Source organism: Crocuta crocuta, unplaced genomic scaffold (assembly GCF_008692635.1).
Source record: "Crocuta crocuta isolate KB4526 unplaced genomic scaffold, BGI_CrCroc_1.0 scaffold1468, whole genome shotgun sequence".
In the NCBI taxonomy this organism is placed as follows: domain Eukaryota; kingdom Metazoa; phylum Chordata; class Mammalia; order Carnivora; family Hyaenidae; genus Crocuta; species Crocuta crocuta.
Window position 1 is genome coordinate 139,387 of NW_027531991.1, and position 5,561 is coordinate 144,947.

Genomic DNA, 5,561 nt, shown 5'->3' on the forward strand with positions numbered 1-5,561 from the left:
TTTTATTTATTCCTAAGAGAGAGACAGCGTGAGCAGGGGAGGGTCAGAGAGAAAAGGAGACACAGAATCTGAAACAGGCTCTAAGCTCTGAGTTGTCAGCACAGAGCCCAACGCGGGGCTCGAACCCACGAACTGTGAGATCATGACCTGAGCCGAAGTTGGACGCTCAACTCACTGACCCACCCAGGCGCCCCCCCCTTTTTGTTTATTTTAGAGAGAGCAGGTGTGCAGGTGGGGGAAGAGGGACGCAGCAGGGGGTGGGGAGAGAGGGAGGGAAGTAGGGAGAGAGAGAATCTCAAGCAGGCTCCACCCACAGTCAGCACAGAGCCCGGTGTGGAGCTCGATCCCACAACCCTGGGATCGTGACCTGAGCTGAAGTCAAGAGTCGGTNCACCCAGGCGCCCCTAAAATTTTGATTTCTGATTTAAAAAAATAAAAGTCTTATTACGAAGCTTATTGTAAGTAGAACTTGCACTTTACTCTAGAATAAAGGAAATGAATTAATAAGCCAGTAGTTGAATTTTGGTTATGTTGTTTTAAAGCTTTTTCATTTTTATGTCATTTAACTAAAAAAGAATTTTTTTTGTTTGCCTGTGCATGNAGTAACAGAAGAGCATGACCTAGCTTTAGCTTTCCCGCCAAGTGGGCCCCAAATCTAGCTTCTCTTCAGAATTATTTGCGAAGTTTTGTAAAAAGTGGGTTCCCAGGGGTGCCTGGGTGTCTTGGTTAAATGTCCAACTCTTGATTTTGGCTTAGGTCATATCTCCTGATTAGTGAGCTTGAGCTCTGCCTGGGATTCTCTCTCTCCCGCGCACGTGTGCTCGCTCTCTCTCTCGCTCTCGTTCTCTCAAAATTAACATTTAAAAAATTAAAAATAAAATATGGATTTTTAGGCCTCAGTACAGACCTAATGGATCATAATCTCCAGGGGTTCATTTATTATCTGTATTTTTTTTTTCCAACTTGGTAATAAAGTCTACATACAGCCAGGTTTGGGAAACACTCTAGACCTCTGGTTCGCATTCTGACCAAAAAGAACATCTGTCTTCGGTGTCATTGACTATGCCTTGAGAACTTTCTCATGGGCAGGAGGATTGTTCGACTTAATACATGCTTACTAGCTATGTATTGTGTCCACGGTATTATGATGTGTTATGGAAATTGATGCATATGAATATATATTTTACCATTACGGCCCAACAAATACTTTTGACTGGCTGTTGTATGTGAATCTCATTGTAATGTCTTTGTTTTTTCAGGATCATAGTGCAATTCTATTTTTTCTTTCTTTTTTTTTTTTAAGTAACCTCTAGTCCCAGTGTGGGGCTTGAACTCACAACCCTGAGTTCCAGAGTTGGGTGCTCTCCCAACTGAGCCAGCCAGGCACCCCCACAATACACTTCATAATTACAGCACTGATACACTGTACTTAGTAGTATGGTTTAAAAATCCTTATTCACATGTGGTTTTAGGAACCATACCGTATCATCTTGCCCATGTTCTATTTATGTAATACCTTTTCTGAATAATGCTGTTATCTCATGCTCCTGGCCAAACTAATGCCATGAGGAACGAGCACATTTAGTGGGACTGGGTTCTTTTCCATCTGCAGTGAATAGAAGAATGATGTTTAAACATCTTTAAAGGTGTTCTCTACTTGGAGGAGTTGTTTTGTGGAGGTGTGTTGGCTTTGTATGTGGTTAACGAAGCGTCATTTTCAGATTTCAGTATTCATCAGTTTAAAGAAAGTGGCCGAGGAGGCGCTCGGTCGGCTCTGTGCACTCGTGTCACTAGGTGGAGATGTAGCATTGTCGAGCAGCGTAGCCACAGCAAAGAGCGAGTCTTGATTTCTTGTCTTTTTATGAAACTACTTTACAGATATTTGATGAGGTTTCCTACACTCTAGGAAGAAACTTGTAAATTTAGTATAATTCCAAATTTTCATTTCCTTTTATTAGAGTTTTAACTCAGTCCTACTTTAACGTCTGTTTTCACACTGATCAACTCATTGTTTTAAAAATATTTTTCTCCTCTTGCTAACATTTCCATTGACTGTCCCTCATTATTTCATCTTGTCATAGTTAATTCACGTGTCTCTATCTGTGATTCTTTACAGTGGCTTAATTCTAAAAGTTTAGTGGAGTAATTAGAATTTTTACTCTGTGGTCACATGTTATGTAAAATTTTAATTTGGTAGCAACATGAGGTAAACGAACCAAAAGTTATGGTCGGAACATACCTGAATCTTATCTTTATATTATTTTAAGTTGACGATGTCAAATTTTAACATACTTAAATTCTGTAGGGGTTATTCCCCCCTTCTTCCTTCCTTCCTTCCTTCTTTCTCTTAGCTCTTGAGTCTTCTACAAGTAACTACTTTACGCACAGTATTGATGTGTGGAGTATATAAAAATTACAAGCCTGTCTCCAGAGAGCTGGTGTCCAGGTGAGAACTTTGCACATGCACCTCTGAAGCATTTTAAAATAATCTGAATATCTGAGCTTCAGAAATTGTAAAGGTGGAACTTTAAAAAAATGTCACTTTGGAACAGATCCTGGGTGTTCCTCAGACGTAAACATTGTGATACCTTGTGATCCTGCCGTTTTCCTCTCCTGGGTATGTACCCAAGGGAAATGTAAATGTGTGTTCCCAAAAAAACTTGGCATGAATGTTCATAGCAGCATTATTCGTAAGAGCCAAGAAGTGGACACAATCCAGACGTCCCTCAGCAAATGGATGGATAAACACCGTGTGCACGTGTGCAGTGTAACCCTGTTCAGCAATGAGGAGGAATAAAGTACTGATAGATGCTGCAACGTGGGCGACCCTTGAAAACATTCTGCTCCGTGAAAGAAGCCAGACACAAAAGGCCACGCATTGTGTGATTCCACATATGTAAAGTGTCCAGAAGAGCAGATCTACCGAGAGAAAGTAGACCCGTGGCCGCCTAGGGCTGGGTTGGGGGAGACGATTGCCAGTGGACACGGAGCTTCTTACCCTGGGGAGGGAAATGTGAGGTTGACTGTGGTGATGAATGGACAACTCTGCACCTGTGCTAAAAACCACTGAATTGTGTGTACGCTTTCAGTGGGTGACTTCTAGGGATATGAGAATTCTATCTCACTAAAGCTGTTTTTTAAAAAATGTTTACTTATTTATTATTTTGAGAGAGAGTGCATGAGCAGGGAAGGGACGGACAGAGGGAGAGAAAGAATTCCAAGCAGCTTCCGCGCTGTCAGCACAGAGCTGGACACAGGGCTCGAACCCATGAACCATGAGATCATGACCTCAGNCCCTCCTCCAACTATGAGAGACTCTTGAATGCTAAAATAAATTTTTAAAAGGTTTAAAATTTATCAAAGGAAGGAATATGTATTGACCGTCTAATAAGTATACACGAAGTTCTGTTTAAGTTACAGAGCATGTGGAAAAAGAAGCCCTGACCTCACATTGTTTATAGTTCAAGAGAAAAGGCACCCATGCAGTCTATAATAGTGCATGTGTGCTTTCTGAATGGTTTCTGTCTTTTGAGATCTAACTGCCTGAATTCTGTTCCAGCTCTTCCTTTAATAGGCCTGAACTTCTTAGCCTGTGTCTTTTTTTTGTTTTTCCTTTTAGAAGCAAACTGTTGTTCCTCAGACTTTGGTAAATACCAGCCCCAGTGTGTTACCTTTAACTAACTTAAAGGACATTTTTAAGCTATGGTCGTGTCTCCAGTAACTTAGAGTGTGTGGCTCATGGAAACCCCTTCTTCTAGCAAATACTTACTGATATTTCATTACAAATAATTGGCACGTCTTAAGACTTTCGGCAGTAGTATTTTTTAAAAAGATATTTTAAAATCATTTTTATCTCAATTCATGAACCAACATTGATATGTTATTAACTAAAGCCTGTAGATTACATTAAGGCTCATTCTGTGTGTTGTGCTGCTCTGTTGCCTTTAACAAGTGCATAATGTCGTACGCCCGCCCACCATCGCGGTACATGCACAATAGTCTCACTGCCCTAAAAATGCCCCATGCTCTACCTCTTCATCCCCGCCCTTCCTACCTCCCCCTGAACCCCTGAAAACCGCTAATCTTTTTACTGTCTCTGTGGTTTTGCCTTTTCCAGAATGTCATATTTTTTAATTACATTTTTTTCAAAATATAGTTGACATACACTGTTATATTAGTTTCAGGTGTACAGCATAGTGATTGGATGGTTCTGTACAGAACTCAGTGTTTACCACTGAGTATAAATGTAGTCACCGTCTCTCACGAGGCAAATCCTACCCAGAAAGAGATAGCCCCTCACACCAGTCAGAATGGCTAGCATCAAAACAACAAGAAATAACAAGTGTTGTTGAGGATGTGGGGAGAAGGAAACCCTCACGCACTCTTTGGGGGAATGTATTTGGTCCAGGCTTTGTGGAAAACAGTATGGAGGGTCCTCAGAAAACTGAAAATAGAAGTACCATATGATCCGGTAATTCCACTTGCGGGTATTTACCCAAGGAAAACAAAAACGCTGATTTGAAGATAAATGCACCCCTATGTTTATGGCAGCATTGTTTATAATAGTCAAGATATGGAAGCAACCCATTGTCCATCGACAGATAAATGGATAAAGAAAAAGTGGTATATACACACAATGGAATATTACTCAGCCATAAAAAGAAGGAGATCTTGCCATTTGCGGCTACACGGATGGTCCTATAGGGTATTATGCTAAGTGAAATAAGCTAGAGAAAGACAAATACCATATGATTTCATTTACATATGGAATCTAAAAAACAAAGGAAATGAACAAACAGAAACAGACTCTCAAATACAGGGAACAAACTGGTGGTTGCCACAAAGCGGGGGGGGGGGGGGATGGACGAAGTTGGTGGTGAGCTACGACCTCCCAGTTATAAAACAATGAAGTCACAGAGATGAATGGTATGGCGTAGGGAGTGGAGTCAGTAATAGTGTAACAACAAATCTCTTTGCTGCAATTTGGTCGGGTTGCATGGTGTTCAGAAGCATAGTCCTAAGTTCATAGGTTTTCACGAAAGATACCTTTTAGGAATATTTAGAAGTTGAGTAAATGTATGCTTAGTATACACTGGCCATATTGTCATTAGTGCAGTATTTTGATACTGTTGTAGTCATTAAAACTTTAAAGGAAGAGAAATTTTGGTTCAGTCATGATAATTCTATTATAGCCAAAAAAGACGATTTAAAAAAATATTTTTAATGTTTGTTATATTTGAGAGAGAGAGAGAGACAGAGCAAGTAGGTGAGGGGCAGAGAAAAAGGGAGACACAGAATCTGAAACAGGCTCCAGGCTCTGAGCTGTCAGCACAGAGCCCAACGTGGGGCTCGAACCCACAGTCCGCGAGATCATGACCTGAGCTGAATTCAGCCGCTTAACCGCCTGAGCCATTCAAGTTCCCCTATTTTTTTTTTTTTATAAAGCAATAATTCTAAATCTGTCCGGTTAGAAACTGTCCAGGTTTTGTTTATTTATGTTTCTTTATGTCTATCTGCTTGTGTCGAAAGCTCAACTTTTTTCTTTCTTTACAGATGAGTAA

At 40.6% G+C, this 5,561-nt stretch overlaps 1 protein-coding gene across 1 annotated transcript in view; it reads left to right on the forward strand.

The window, feature by feature from the left end:
• PDK3 (pyruvate dehydrogenase kinase 3) overlaps positions 1-5,561 on the forward strand; it is a 148,276-nt gene that overhangs the window by 113,910 nt on the left and 28,805 nt on the right. The window lies entirely within an intron of this gene.